General features: G+C 40.8%; 1 long non-coding RNA gene across 4 annotated transcripts in view; it reads right to left on the bottom strand.

The window, feature by feature from the left end:
* LOC126963408 (uncharacterized) overlaps positions 1–15,962 on the bottom strand; it is a 45,840-nt gene that overhangs the window by 6,615 nt on the left and 23,263 nt on the right. For 3 of the 4 annotated variants that reach the window (XR_007729057.1, XR_007729058.1, XR_007729056.1), the window contains exons 4-5: positions 12,986–15,026; positions 8,717–8,842 (exon numbers count right to left, since the gene is read on the bottom strand). This is a non-coding gene — a long non-coding RNA (uncharacterized LOC126963408). The remainder of the gene's footprint in view (positions 1–8,716; positions 8,843–12,985; positions 15,027–15,962) is intronic. The other variant, XR_007729059.1, reaches the window with a different exon arrangement.

The raw sequence follows: 15,962 nt of genomic DNA, 5'->3' as shown, positions 1-15,962 counted from the left end.
AGGGAGGGAGGGAGGGAGGGAGGGAGGAAGGAAGAAACGAAGGGAGGGAGGGAGGGAGGAAATGGGAGGGAGGGAGGGAGGGGAAAAAAGGATGATTTTATTTCAGGGACATATTTTGGTGTTGTTCCAACCCAATATTTTTATTCTTTCTATATTGACTTTATCCTATATTGAGGATTGATCTTCAATTGAGACTTGATATTTAAAAAAAAAAATCAAAGAATGCCCTCCGTACACACCGCCAAGAGAGCAAACCAACCCCAAAGCTAGCAGAAAACAAGAAATAATCGAAATCAGAGTTGAACTGAAAGAGACTGAGAAACGAAAAACCATTCAAAATATCAATGAATCCGGAAGCTGGGTTTTTGAAAAAAATAACAAAATAGACAGATCACTAGCTAGAGACTCTTAAAACTTCCTGAACACAGTGAGTTCTTTTAAGCCTTCAGAAATCAGTCATTCCTCTGCTATTTATACTATTCTAGAGTTACAGAAAATGAGAGAAATTTTATCAATTTAGTTATGAAGCTAGCTCATTCCTGATGGAGAAAAAAATCCTAACAAATATAGCACACAAAAATATAGCAGTAGAAAAAAAAACTCTTTAAAATATTAGCCACCTAAATTCTTTAGTAAATTTAAAGAATAATAGACCACAACCAAGTAAGAGCTACCAATGTGTGGGAGTCTAACTCTCTTCATGGTCTCTAAGAACTTGTTTCGTGAATCTGGGTCTTCTTGTTTGTTTGTTTGTTTGAACCCTTTACCATTATATAATGCCCTCTTTGTCTTTTTTATCTTTGTTGGCTTAAAACCTCTTTTGTTTGATATTAGGATTGCAACACCTGCTTTTTTCTGTTTTTCATTTGCTTTGTAGATTTTTCTCCACCCCTTTATTTTGAGCCTATGGGTGTCATTGCATGTGAGATGTGTCTTTCAGAGATAGCATACCATTGGATCTTGTTTTTTATCCAGTTTGCCACTCCATGCCTTTTAATTGGGGCATTTCACCCATTTACATTCAAGGTTAATATTGATGCTTGTGGATTTGATCCTGTCATCAGGTTGGTTGCATTCTTTTCAATGCCAGCTATTTTGTCTGTCAGCTCCTATATTGTTTTATTGTAATTCTTAGCTTCCTTGGATTAGGTTTCAGCATACTCCTGCATCTCAATGATCTTGTTCCTATTTATATTCTGAATTCTATTTCTATCACTCAGCCATCTCAACCTGGTTCAGAACACTTGTTGGAGAGCTAGTGAGGTCGTTTGGAAGAAAGAAGGCACTCTGGCTTTTTTGTCAGAGTTCTTGTGCTGATTCTTTCTCATCTTTGTGAGCTGATGTTCCTTCAGTCTTTGAAGTTGCTGTCCTTTGGATGGTTTTTATTTTTTTAATCCTATTTGATGATCTTGAGGGTTTGATTATGGTATAAGGTGGGTTCAGTAAACTGGGTTCATTTCTGGAAGATTTTAGTGGGCCCAGGCTCAGCTCCTAACTCCTGGACTGCATGCTCTAACTCCGGGGGACTGGTATCAGGCCCTAGCTTTGGTCTCTGGCTCCCTGAAATTAGATCTGTCCTCATTTGCGCATGCTAGCAGCAGCAATAGCAGCACAGCGGGGTGCATGCTTGTTGACCACAGCAGGGTGCTAGTGGGTACCAGCCTTTGTGTTGGTGATCCCAGATACAACAGAGGCAGCACAGCTTGCAGGGTTGCAGGCGGCCCCCCCGACAAGTGACTGTGGGAGTGGTCACACTGGTGGTGGTGTTAGCACAGGGGTGGGGTGGTGGCAAGTGCAGGCCTGTGTGTGCCCTCTATGCATGTTCATGCTGGCAGGTGTGGTCAATCAGGGCACAGGAAGGTCTCCTGTTCTCCTTACCTAGTTTGGATAGTTGTTCCAACTCTTTTTTCTATTTTAAGTTCCAGGATACGTGTGCAGGATGTGCATATTTATTACATAGGTAAACATGTGCCATGGTGATTTGCTGCTCCTATGAACCCATCACCTATTTTTCCTGATGCTCTCCCTCCCCACACACACCCCTGCCACAACAGGCCCCAGTATGTGTTGTTTCCCTCCCTGTGTCCATGTGTTCTTATTGTTCAGTTCTCAATTACAACTGACAACATGCAGTGTTTGGTTTTCTGTTCTTGTATTAGTTTGCTAAGAATAATGGCCTCCAGCTCCATCCATGTCCCTGCAAAGGACATGATCTCTTTCCTTTTTATTTTGCATAGTACTCCATAGTGTATGTGTACCTCATTTTGTTTATCCAGGCTATCATTGTTGGGCATTTGAGTTGATTCCATGTTTTTGCTATTGTGAATAGTGCTGCAATGAACATATGCATGCATATATCTTTATAATAGAATGATTTATATTCCTTTGGCTATATACCCAGTAACGGGATTGCTGTACCAGAAAACACTATTTCTGGTTCTAGGTCTTTGAGAAATAACCACACTGTCTTCCGCAATGGTTGAACTAATTTACATTCCCACTGACAGTGTAAAAACATTCCTATTTCTCCACAATCTCACCAGCATCTGTTTTCTTGACTTTTTAATAATTGCCATTCTGACTAGCATGAGATGGTATCTCATTGTGGTTTTGATTTGCATTTCTCTATCAGTGATGTTAGCTTTTTTTCATGTTTTTTGGGCACATAAATGTCTTCTTTTGAGAAGTGTTGTTCATGTCCTTTGCCCACTTTTTAATGGGGTTGTTTGGTTTGTTTGTTTGTTTGTTTGTTTTTTGTAAGTTTGTTTAAGTTCCTTTTAGATTCTGAATATTAGACCTTTGTCAGATGGACAGATTGCAAAAATTTTCTCCCATTCTGTAGGTTGTCAGTTCACTCTGATGATAGTGTTTTGTTTTTGTTGTTGTTGTTGTTGTTGTTGTTGTTGTTTTCTTGCTATGCAGAGGCTATTTAGTTTAATTAGATCCGGTGTGTCAATTTTTGCTTTTGTGGTCATTGCTTTTCACGTTTTCATCATGAAATCTTTGCCCATGCCTATGTCCTGAATGGTATTGCCTAGATTTTCTTCCAGGGTTTTTATAGTTTGAGGTTTTACCTTTAAGTTTTTATTCTATCTTGAGTTAACCTTTGTATAAGGTATATGGAAGGGACCCAGTTTCAATTTACTGCATATAGTTAGCCAGTTCTCCCAGTACCACTTATTTAATAGGGAACGCTTTCCCCATTGCTTGTTTTTTCAGGTTTATCGAAGATCAGATGGTTATAGATATGTGGTCTTATTTCTGAGTTCTCTATTCTGTTCCATTGATCTATATGCCTGTTTTTGTACCAATACCATGCTGTTTTGGTTACTGTAGCCTTATAGTATAGTATGAAGTCAGGTAGCGTGATGCCTCCAGCTTTGATCCGTTTACTTAGGATTGTCTTAGCTATACAGAATATTTTTGGTTCTATATGAATTTTAAAGTAGGCTTTTCTAATTCTGTGAAGAATTTCAATGGTAGTTTAATGGGAATAGCATTGAATCTATAAATTACTTTGGGTAGTATGACCATTTTCATAATATTGATTCTTCCTATCCATAGGCATGGAATGATTTTCCATTTGTTTGCGTCCTCTGTTATTTCCTTGAGCAGCGGTTTGTAGTTCTCCTTGAAGAAGTTCTTCACTTCCCTCATTAGCTGTATTCCTAGATATTTTATTCTCTTTGTAGCAACTGTGAAAGGGAATTCATTCATGATTTGGCTCTCTGCTTGTCTATTGCTGGTGTACAGGAATGCTTGTGATTTTTGCAGATTAATTTTGTATCCTGAGAATTTGCTGAAGTTGCTTATCAGCTTAAGAAGCTTTGGGGCTGAGAAGATGGGGTTTTCTAAATATAAGATCATGTCATCTGCAAACAGATACAGTTTGATTTCCTCTCTTCCTACTTGAATACTCTTTATTTCATTCTCTTGCCTGATTGCCCTGGCCAGAACTTCCAATAATATGTTGAATAGGAGTGGTAAGAGACGACATCCTTGCCTTGTGCCAGTTTTCAAGGGGAATGCTTCCAGCTTTTGCCCATTCAGTATGATATTGACTGTGTGTTTGTCATAAATGGCTCTTATTATTTTGAAGTATGTTCCATCAATACCTAGTTTATTGAGAGTTTTTAACGTGAAGGTATGTTGAATTTTATCAAAGGCTTTTTCTGTGTCTATTGAGATAATCATGTGGTTTTTGTCGTTAGTTCTGTTTATGTGATGAATTACATTTATTGTTTTGCATATGTTGAACTACATTTGCAACCCACGGATGAGTCAACTTGATCAGAGTGGATAAGCTTTTTGATGTGCTGCTGAATTCAGTTTGCCAGTATTTTACTGAGGATTTCTGTATCAATGTTCATTAGAGATATTGGCCAGAAGTTTTCTTTTTCTGTTATATCTCTGACAGGTTTTGGTGTCAGGATGAGGCTGGCCTCATAGAATGAGTTAGAGAGAAGTCTCTCCTCCTCAATTGTTTGGAATAGATTAAAAGGAAATGGTCCCAGCTCTTCTTTGTACCTCTGGTAGAATTCAGCTGTAAATCCATCTGGTTTGAGGCTTTTTAGGCTTTTTTTTTTTTGGTTGATAAGTTATTTTTTACTGCCTCAATTTTAGAACTTGTTTTTGGCCTATTCAGGGATTCAACTTCTTCCTGGTTCAGTCTTAGAGAGTGTATGTGTCCAGGAATTTATTCATTTCTTCTAGATTCTCTAGTTTATGTGCATACATGTGTTCATAGTACCCTCTGATGGTTGTTTGTATTTCTGTGCAGTCAGTAGTGATATCCCATTATCATTTTTATTGTGTCTATTTGATTCTTCTCTCTTTTCTTCTTTATTAATCTAGTTAGTGGTGTATTTTATTAATTTTTTCAAAAACATGTATTTGTTGATTTTTTCTGAAGGGTTTTTCATGTCTCTGTCTCCTTCAGTTCCACTCTTATCTTGGTTATTTCTTGTCTTCTGCTAGCTTTAGGGTTTGTTTGCTCTTGGTTCTCTAGTTCTTTCAGTTGTCATCTTAGAATGTCAACTTGAGATCTTTCTAGCTTTTTGATGTGGGAGTTTAGTGCTATAGATTTCCCTCGTAACATTGCTTTAACTGCATCCCAGAGATTCTGGTACATTGTCCCTTGGTTCTCGTTGGTTTTAAAGAACTTGATTTCTGCCTTAATTTCATTACTTACCCAGAAGTCATTCAGGAGCAGGTTGCTCAATTTCCATACAGTTGTGTGGTTTAAAATGAGTTTCTTAATCTTGAGTTCTAATTTGATTGTAAGAGACTGTTATGATTTCAGTTCTTTTGCATTTGCTGAGGATTGTTTTACTTCAAATTATGTGATCGATTTTAGAGTAAGTGCCATGTGGCACTGAGAAGAATGTATATTATGTTGTTTTGGGTTGTAGAGTCCTGTAGCTATCTATCAGGTCCACTTGATGGAGAGCTGAGTTCAAGTCCTGAATATCTTTATTAATTTTCTGTCTTGAAGATCTGTCTAATGTTGACAGTGGGTGTTAAAGTCTCCCACTATTATTGTGTGGGAGTCTAAGTCTCTTTGGAGGTCTCTAAGAACTTGTTTTGTGAATCTGGGTGCTCCTGTTTTGGGTTCACATATATTTAGGACAGTTAGCTCTTCTTGTTGAATTGAACCCTTTACCATTGTGTAATGCTCTTTTTTGTCTTTTTTTGATCTTTGTTGGCTTCAAGCCTGCTTTGTTATAAACTTGGATTGCAACCTCCGCCTTTTTCTGTTTTCCATTTGCTTGATAAATTTTCCTCCCTCCCTTTATTTTGAGCCTATGTGTGTCTTTGCACATGAGATGGGTCTCTTGAATATAACACATCAATGGGTCTTGACTCTTTATCCAGCTTGCCATTCTGTGTCTTTTAATTGGGGCATTTAACCCATTTACATTTAAGGTTGATATTGTTATGTGTGAATTTGATCCTGTCATCATGATGCTAGCTGGTTATTTTTCAGACTTATTGATGTAGTTGCTTCATAGTGTCATTGGTCTGTATACATCAGTGTGTTTTTGTAGTGGCTGGTAATGATTTTTCCTTTCCATATTTAGTGCTTCCTTCAGGAGCTCTTGCAAGGCAAGCCTGGTGATGTGAATTCCCTCAGCATTTGCTTTTCTGAAAAGGATTCTATTACTCCTTCACTTATGAATCTTAGTTTTGCCAGGTAGGAAATACTGGGTTGGAAATTCTTTAAGAATATTGAATATGGGCCCCCACTCTCTTCTGGCGTATAGGGTTTCTGCTGAGAGATCCACTGTTAATCTGATGAGCTTCCCTTTGTAGGTGACCTGGCCTTCCTCTCTGACTGCCCTTAACACTTTCTTTCATTTTGACCTTTGAGAATCTGAAGATTATGCATCTTGGGGTTGATCTTCTCAGGGAGTGTCTTACTGGGGTTCTCTGGATTTCCTGAATTTGAATGTTGGCCTGTATTGCTGGGTTGTGGAAGTTCTCCTGGATGACATCCTGAAGTATGTTTTCCAACTTGGTTTCACCTTCCCCATCTCTTTCAGGTACCCCAACCACTTAGAGGTTCAGTCTTTTTACATTATCCCATAGTTCTCAGATGTTTTGTTCATTCTTTTTCATTTTTTTCCTCTAATCTTGTCTGCCTGTCTTACTTCAGCAAGATGGTCTTCAAGCTCTGAAATTCTTTCTTCCTCTTGGTCTATTTGGCTATTGATATTTGTGGTTGCATTGTGAAGTTTTCATGTTGTATTTTTCAGCTCATTTATGTTCCTCTCTAAACTAGTTATTCTGATTAACAGCTACTATAGTGTTTTATCACGGTTCTTAGCTTCTTTGCATTGGGTTAGAACATGATCCTTTAGCTCAGTAAAGTTCATTACTATCCACCTTCTGAAACTTACTTCCGTCAGTTCATCCATCTCAGCCTCAGCCCAGTTCTGTGCCCTTGCGGGAGTGGTGTTTCAATCTTTTGGAGGAGAAGAGGCATTTTGGCTTTTTGAGTTTTCCGGTTTTCTCATTGATTCTTTATCATCTTCGTGATTTTATCTACCTTCAATCTTTGAGGCTGCCGACCTTTGGATGGGGTTTTTGTGGGGACTTTTTTGTCGATCGTTGTTGTTGCTTTCTGTTTGTTTTTCTTTTAACAGCCAGCCCCCTCTTCCACAGGGCTGCTGCAGTTTTCTGGGGGTCCACTCCATACCCTATTTTTCCTGGCTCCCTCCTGCAGCTGGATATGTCACCAATGGAGGCTGCAGAACAGCAAAGATGGCTGCCTGCTCCTTCCTCTGGGAGCTCTGTCCCATAGACCAACGTGATGCCAGCAGGAACACTCCTGTATAAGGTGTCTGGCAAACCCTGTTGGGAAATCTTACCCAGCCAGCAGGCACAGGATCAGCGACCCTCTTAACAAAGCACTCTGGCTGCCCCTTGTTGGATGAGGTGCACTGCACTGGGGGGAATCTTACTCATCAGGACTGCCCAGATTCCTCAGAGCCAGCAGGGGAAAAGACTAGGTTCACTGATCCACAGAGACCACGTGCACTCCTCCCCACAGGGACTCCATCCCAGGCAGATCAGAGTTCTGTCTGTAAACCCCTAGGTTGGAGTTGCTGAAATTCCCACAGGGAGGCCCCACTCAATGAGGAGAGATGGGTCCAGCTTCAGACTAAACAGGCAGCCTGACCATGATCTGCCACAGTTGCTGTGCTGTGCTGTGGGGAATGCTTCCTGGGTCCAAACCGTTCAGTCTGCCCGGGACCGGCAGGGGAAAACGGCAAACTGGAGCTGCAGTGATGGCTGCCACTCCTCCCTCAAAAAGCTCAGTCATCTTAGGCAGCAGGCAGCCACAGTGATAACGGCTGTCCCACCCTCCCAGGAACTCAGTAGTCTTAGGCAGTCTCCAGTGGATCAGCCATCTAGCGTCTGCATAGCTCTGTGCTTGGAACCCAAGTTTCTGGTGGCGTGGGCTCATGAGGGTATCTCCTGATCCTCAGGTTGCACAGATCCATGGAAAATTTGCCCATTTCCTGGGCAGGGTAGCACAATCACTCACTGCCTCCCTTGGCTGGGGATGGCAGCTCCCTTCGCCTCTTACAGATCCTGGGTAGGCTGTCACAGCAACCTGCTTTTCCTGGCTCTCTGTGAGTCATGCCAGCCACCTAGTCATTCCCAATGAGAGAACCTGGATACCTCAGTTGCCAGTACAGGATTCACTCACCGTTTTCATTCTTCTCAGAACCGCAATTCTGTTCCAAAATCTTTCCAAAAGTCTTTCTCAAAAATGCCTACCAACTTTCTCTGTAACAAACTCTTAATTTGAGCACTAGATAAAGGCCTTTCCTCTCATTCTAACTTGATGCAAAGAGAATGAAGAAATTAGAAAGATAAAAATATCTGTAAACTATACTATGATCCTGAATTATATTGAGTCAAATGCTTTAAGACTGCTTACTAGAGTCTCAGTTTATTCAATTTACTTAGTGTTTAGAAAACTTTATACGGTAAGGAGTATAATTATGTCTCATTTATTGCTGATTAGATATGGTTATTTCCATCTGATACTGGAAACCTGGCAACATAGAAATGCTGAATTCCAGGTACTTGTCAACCAGTAAGTTTGAAACCTGGATTTTTTTTTTATTATATGTATGCCATGGACAAGTGACCCCCTTCAAAACCTCAAGTTTTTCATTTGTAAAATGGGCATAGTGACTCCTACCTTGCAAGCTGTCTGTGACGCTTGGAGATGGGGTATATAAAGTGCCACTCTACTTCTTCATACTCTCCTTCATCTGTTTTTTCTCCCTTATTCCTTTCCATTGTCAAGGGGCTAACCCTCTTCTCTCTATTGTGGAATAAGAATGATATTTTATTATTTCAATGTTCATTCCCATTTGACCGTGACGCAATCTATTTTAGCAACATCAGCTACACCAGTTCTACATCCATTCTCTTTCTTTTCCCTCAGCTTATAGGAGTTAACTAGTTTCCCTTCAAAGACAATATATTCTAACACTAAAACAAAATGATTCCACCCCTGTGGAAACTCTCATGAAGAAAAAATTAAAGAACTTTCCAAAAAAGTGTAAAAGATACCAGCAGCTGCTCTCTTACATAATGATACACTATTCTTGTGAAAAACTTGGGTGAGAGTCCAGGAAAGGTCTAGAGTGACTGTCTTTCTGAAGTAAACATCTGTGTTGGTGGGAAATTGAGACATAAACACACATTCAGAATTCAAACACAATTCCCAAGTGTCACATTAGAATTCCACTGATTTTTATGGGAAAAAAAATAGATCTCCTAAGCTTTGTAAAATTTCATGTAACAGCAGCCAAAGTCAACCACACAGGATTTTCATCTGTGTGTTTTGGGAAACAATCGGAAAAATTAAAACTGATGTTTTAATGGCTTTTGAGTAACTTGGACATCTTCAACAGCGCCTGCATCAGGTCTATGGTCCTTCTGTGCAACTGACACCAGCCATGGTATTTGTCCATAATGATGGTTTCCTTCCTAGTCTAGTCATTGATTTTTCCATTCTACAAAACACTTAGTCATGAATGTTGTGTTTATATGCTCTGTTACAGAAACATCCTGTATACCACAAGCAGCAAAGGCTGTCGCTCATGTGCCACTACCTTGAAAAAAATCCACATTTCTTCCTCCCATTCCCATTCCCCCATCCAAGGATAGGTCACAGTGGAAAGATTACTTCACTGGTCTTATAAAATACACTAGAGCAATCCCACTTCCTAAAGGAACCACACCCTTGTAATCAGAAAAAGAGAATACTGAGCCAACACAAAAATAAAAAGATAGATTATGTGAAGCCATCCCGTCTCCTTCAGAATGTCTGTCCCCTTCGGGCAGGAAACACTTCTCAGTGTTCGTCATGGTACCAAGTATAACTTTATAGACAAGTGAACTCACAACAGAAATTAACGCTAAAACCTAAAAGGCTTTTCCTAACATTTTCTTTCCTTTGTTTATTTTTAGTACCTTTCTGTAAAATCACATCTTAAAAAGAGAAAGGGAAAAAGGATCAAGGAAAGATGAAGGAGAGGGTATGAAGAAGTAGAGTGGCACTTTATATACCCCATCTTCAAGCCTTACAGACAGTTTGCAAGGAAGGTGCTACTATACCCATTTTACAAATGAAAAGCTTAAGGTTTTTAAGGGCGTAACTCGTCCATGGCATATATATAATAATAAGCAAAGCCAGGTTTCAAACTCACTGGCTGACATGTACCTAGAATTCAGCATTTCTATATTTCCAGGTAAATGCAGAGCTCTTGACAATCATTTGAGCTAATAGTCAAGCTTAGAGGAAAGAAAAAAAAAACCACTACTGTGATGGAATCATTTTATTCTTGAAATCTGATAAAACTGGTATAGACTAAAGGTCATCTTGGCCATAAATCAATCTTAAGAAAGCATCTACAAAATGCCTAGTTTTGAGCAACATAACTTCCTGATGAGTCCTCTGTAATAAAGTAGCTGCAAAATGTTTATATAATGAGGCAACTTGTTTGATAAGATTACTACCCACAGACTGGTCAGGAGTTGAGGTCTTGTATTACTTTTCTATCGATGAGTAAAAATTACCACAAATTTAGCAGCTTTAAAAAATTCCACTTATGGGAGTTGAACAATGAGAACACGTGGACACAGGGAGGGGAACATCACACACCGGGGCCTGTTGGGGATGGGGGAAAGGCGAGGGAGAGCATTAGGACAAATACCTAATGCATGTGGGGCTTAAAACCTAGATGACAGGTTGATAAGTGCAGCAAACCACCATGGCACATATATACCTATCTAAAAAACATGCACATTCTGCACATGTATCCCAGAACTTAAAGTAACATTTTTTCAAAAATCCCACTTATTAATGCATAGTTTTGTAGACCATAAGGCCAGCATGGCATGGCTAGGTTCTCTTTAGCATCTGGAAGGCAATGAGTGTGTACCCATTGACTGAATACTTCCTTTTCATGTATGCTATTGTTTCTCTGCCTCCTTGACCCTAAGGGTCATTACTGTCTTGAGTTCTGAAACCATTGATTAAGCTTGTCTATTTTGATTCAACATATCATATATACTATTTTCAATTTATGTTGCTTCCTACCAGAATTCTAGAATTTTCCCCAAGATTTCCCTCTTCTTCCTCTGGTGTACATGCTCCACCTAATCCCCCAGATTGGGAATTTGATGAATTTGCCTCCCAGGATTAGGTTATGTTATATGGCAGAAGTGACTTTAGAAAGGGAGATTATCCAGGTGGTCCTGACCTAATTGCATGACCCCTTTAAAGGCAGAGTCTTCTCTGGCTGGCAGTAACTACTAAAAAAATGGGGACCTCAGTACTACAAATGCAGAGGACTGAATTCTGCTGATAACAAAAATGAGCTTGGAACTGGATTTTTCCTCCAGAAAAAAAAAAAAAAACTTTCTTTCAGGGAAAATTTCAGCCAGGCTGACGTCTTGATTTCAACCTCATAAAATGCTAAATAAAGGGGATTCCATGATAATCAAGACAAGGACTCTGTCCTCATGGAGCTTAAAAACCTATCAAGGAATAGCCAGGTGTGGCGGCGGGCACCTGTAATCCCAGATACTTGGGAGGCTGAGGCAGGAGAATCTCCTGAACCTGGGAGGTGGGGTTGCAGTGAGCTGAGATCATGCCACTGCACTCCAGCCTAGGGGACAGAGTGAGACTCCATTTCATATCAGATGAGCCTGGGCAACAGAGCAAGACTGCACTCCATCCCATCTCAGCTGTCTGTGCTTTCAAAGCACTTCTGAATAACACCAAAGTAATCCATATCACATTGTCCCAAAATTGCTTATTCATACGTTCATCTCCTCACTGTTTTGAGCTTCTTGAGAAGAGACACCATGCACAGCACTTGGCACATGGTAGGAGGCAGCAACAATGTTCACTGAATGAACTGAATGAATAAATACTGATGCCTTAATAGGCAATGAATTCCTGCCTTACAAATATTTCAACAAAGACTAGACAATCATTTAGCAGGAGATGCAGAGAGAATTGAAGCATCTGATTACTGGACCGCTGATTAGGATCCTCCAAACCTGAGTTTCCTTGGGACTAGATGAAGAAAGCTAGCAAATGAAAAGTCACAGAGAAGAGAAAGTACTATGTTTGAGGAATAGCAAGTGGCTGTTTTGCTTGGACAAGAGAGGAGAGGATGGAGATAGGATTTCAGCAAGAAAGAGGTGACACACCCAAGAAAGTAAAGGGAAATTATTGAATAAATCTATTCTTTAAGAGGAATGGGCAAGGTAAACTATCAACCCTGGGATGCCGAAGCCAACAGAGATGAGCAACAGCATGCGGCCATTTCCAGCCACGGATCTGAAGGAGCAAAAGAAGTGGAGTTACCAGAACACTGTGAAAGAGGGGTGGCTTGATAGGAGTCGTGGCCTGGGTAGAGAAACAAGACTTGGTTACTGCCAGAATCAAGGACTGACAGGAAGAGAGGGGAGGAATAAGTATCCAGACATCCACTTCCCTCTGTCAATGGTCAAACCCAATGAAAAGCCAGAGAGTGAGGAAGCCCCAGTGAAGCATGTAGAAGCCAGTCCCCCAAATTCCAGAGCATGGCAGAAAGGCACCTGAGGGGTCCAACGGAGTGTAAGCAGCACAGATGGGGAAAGGGAAGCAGAGCCTGACTGTACCATGTCTCGAGGGGCAGGCAAGGGGCTTAAGCATCATTCAGTGAGCCCTCAGGAGCCTCTGCAGAGTTTGAGGCATGACCCAGGCTCTTCCTGAGGATGACTAATTTAGTGGCTGTCGTCAGAATGAACTCTGAATGAGAAGAGGCAATAGTAGGCAGGGAAACAAACTAAGAAACCACCGAAATGGTTGAAGCAGAAGGTGAGGTGCCTAAAGGAGGGGATGAGCTCATCATTGCTCTCAGTCACTCACAGGCTCCTTGTGCCCCAGCAGCTTGCTGCTTACCTTCCAGGTGAGCAGGGCACAAAGTCCTGGGGATGGAGAAGCAAGCTTTTCTCTACACTGGGAAAACACATCCGTTGTTTAACTTTTTAGGCTCCCACTGATGTTCACTTCACCTCCTTTCCTCTGTGGCTGAAATTACACTGAGCATTGCCAGCAGAAAGGAGCAACAGAGACTGAAGGTCACATCTGGAGCAGAAGGCAGTCACTGAGCTGCTTAGCACAAAAAGCCACTAAATGGATAGAGACCCACAGGGAGAAAGCTCTGCTTGATTGTCAGTAGCCACTTCCTAAAGATTCTGATGTCCTGAGGCTTTTCTACCCTCCTCTTCCTCACAGTGACCAAACCATCCTTCCTGTCTTGCCCCTTCCAAAAACTGTCTTCCTTGGGCCTCATGTCAATGGACTTCCTTGGGACTCATTTTCAGGCTTTAAATCCAAAGTCAATCTGACAACTTTATGGGCACAGAGATGACCAGAAGATTAATATTGTTCCATGAAGCTTTCTCTTTCTGCACGAGTACATCCAGACTTTCTTCTTCCATTACCATTGCTCTTGTCTCCATGGAAGCTACGTCACACAAAGTGGGCACAGGCATCGGTGGACAGAGCCAGAGTGAGTGCCTGGTAGTGCCCTTCATCAGGTGGATAGGAAATGGCTCCAGCTGTATTTCTTGTTTCTGTTCAGAATAATAGTCTTGGGTTTTATTGGTATTATTATAGAAAGTTTCCTGAAAAAGAAAAAGCAGCTGCTGTTTGAGTTCTCAGCTGTTTTCTGATACACTATGCAACAAGGCCTCATTTGATTGGGATTTGCATCTTATTTTCTTCACTGCTTCATTAAAAGCTTAGCACCATGAAGAGGATTATTTACAACATGGTATCGCTGAGGCCTGGAGAGCCTTTAAAGACTTGTCTCTGAGTAAACTCCTTGCCGGGCTTTTCAAGATCAAGGTGTAGAGGGAAAGAGCAACAAAAAAAAAAAAAAAGAAAAAAGAAAAAGGCTGAATTACCGCACACTTAGAAGTTCTTCCCATACTTGTGACACTACCATGTATCATCAGCAACATGAATCAACAAATCTCAATAAATAAGTTTCTGTTTCAGACTAAAGGGTGAAATGATACAAAACAGCAACACCAAGCACCAAGTGTGTGACACACACACACACACACACACACTCTCTCTCTCTCTCTCTAACTTGTTCTAAAGCAGTCCTCCTCCCATGATTGGAAACCACATTCCAATTGGAGTTCTTACAACAAATAAACTGTTTATGAGAATCTTCCCCACTAGCCCCACATCTGCCAGTCTGTCCACTCCCAAGGACGACAGGAACACCAGTCAACCAACCCATGGGCTTTTGCTTAGACTCAGGGCTGTGGTGGAGACAATCAGACAACCCTCAGTGGAAAACATCAAGGCCAGTTGAAGGCCAAAGTGGCAAGAAACCACTTGGAAACCACGTGTGTGTGCCCTGAAACAGTAAATAACGTTGTGTGAATTCAACCATTCATTCTGTTTATGAAGCCAGCACACAATTATTTATCTTACTACAGATGTGTTTTTTTGTGACATGTTTTTAAAAAACAATTTTGATGACAGAATAAAAAACCACTTTCTTTAACTCTCCCAATTTTTGTTCCTACATCTGTTTTCTGTACTAAGAACTGCACAAATGATTTGCATTGTTATTCTGATGTAATCTAAATCTCTTTTCCGCAACTAGACTGGTTTCTTGTCTTTCAAATAGACACATGACAGCTGCCTTCCCAATAGAGCCGTGTGCAAAAAGGGGAGGTGCAACCCAAAGAGGGTTGGCAGCTGGAATTTCCCCAGTGTGGGTAGAAGACCTGGCAAGTTACAGGCAGATGGAGAGGACTACGTGGACAGACAGGACCCATGCGTTGCTGTGGCCATCGCTCATGCAGCTGCTCTTCCTTTTATCTTCTGAAGGGTGGCTCTTGGCTGCTGGCTTCACTTTCAGAAAGAACCCCACTTTCGCAAGCCTCGAGGATCAACTTCTACTCTTGCATCCTATTTTCTTGAGCAAAAAAAGAAGTGAATCAGTATTAGAAAGCTCTGAGAACAGGGAAAAGTGAGTAAACAAACTTATTTTTTCCTCTGAATGGAACATAAGTTCTTCATGGGCAGAAGCATAGTATAGGTGGTTCATTATAAACTATCAATATAATATTAAAATAACCCAGTTAGGGGGGTAAAGGGCTTCTTTTCAAATCAGACCCTCCTGGAACTGGGGAGAAGGAGAATACCAGGGTCTGGACTTTTTTGTTTTTTCAATAAAATATTGTTTTGGGTTTTTCATTTTTGTCAAAAAGTCATTTTTCTGACTGTGAAATAAAAAAAAGGTCTATTTTTTTCAGCCTACATTAAGCAGTTCAGCTTATGAAGATGAATGGCCTCTGGCTGTTGTCATTACAATAAGTTGTTTAGTGTACGGTATTCAAAGACAATATTCTCAAACCATTGTAAGCAGGATTTTTTTTTCTTCATTCAAGTAAACATGTATCAACTAGCTTCTATGGGTCTGGTATGGGCAAGGGATGTTCTTTGAGAATCATTTTCCAGGTAGAAGTTTATAATGAACCCCGCCTTTTACCTCACCAATTAATAATGGTATGTGCTTGAAAAGTAGCTCTCCAGGGTCTCACCTGCATGATCTGCACATCCAGAACAGGGAGCACTAACTGGCATTAAGGTACATAGGAGAAAACATACAGCCCAGCACTTATGCCCACTGACTCCGAAGCTAGCTGTCTGGGTTCAGTTCCCACCTCTGCCACTTGCTAGATCAACGAGAAAAACAATTTCTCATTCAAGTAGTAATACAAACAATTTACATAAGGACTCAGCACATAGTAAGGTACTCTACTAAGTGTTAGTTATTATTAAGAGCCTGGTTTAACAGGACTCTAAGCCACCGCCCAGAGAAACCACTGAGAACCCAAGGCCTAGCCTT

This window comes from Macaca thibetana, chromosome 1, assembly GCF_024542745.1.
Source record: "Macaca thibetana thibetana isolate TM-01 chromosome 1, ASM2454274v1, whole genome shotgun sequence".
Lineage (NCBI taxonomy): Eukaryota > Metazoa > Chordata > Mammalia > Primates > Cercopithecidae > Macaca > Macaca thibetana.
This window is presented reverse-complemented; position numbering and strand designations above follow the sequence as displayed.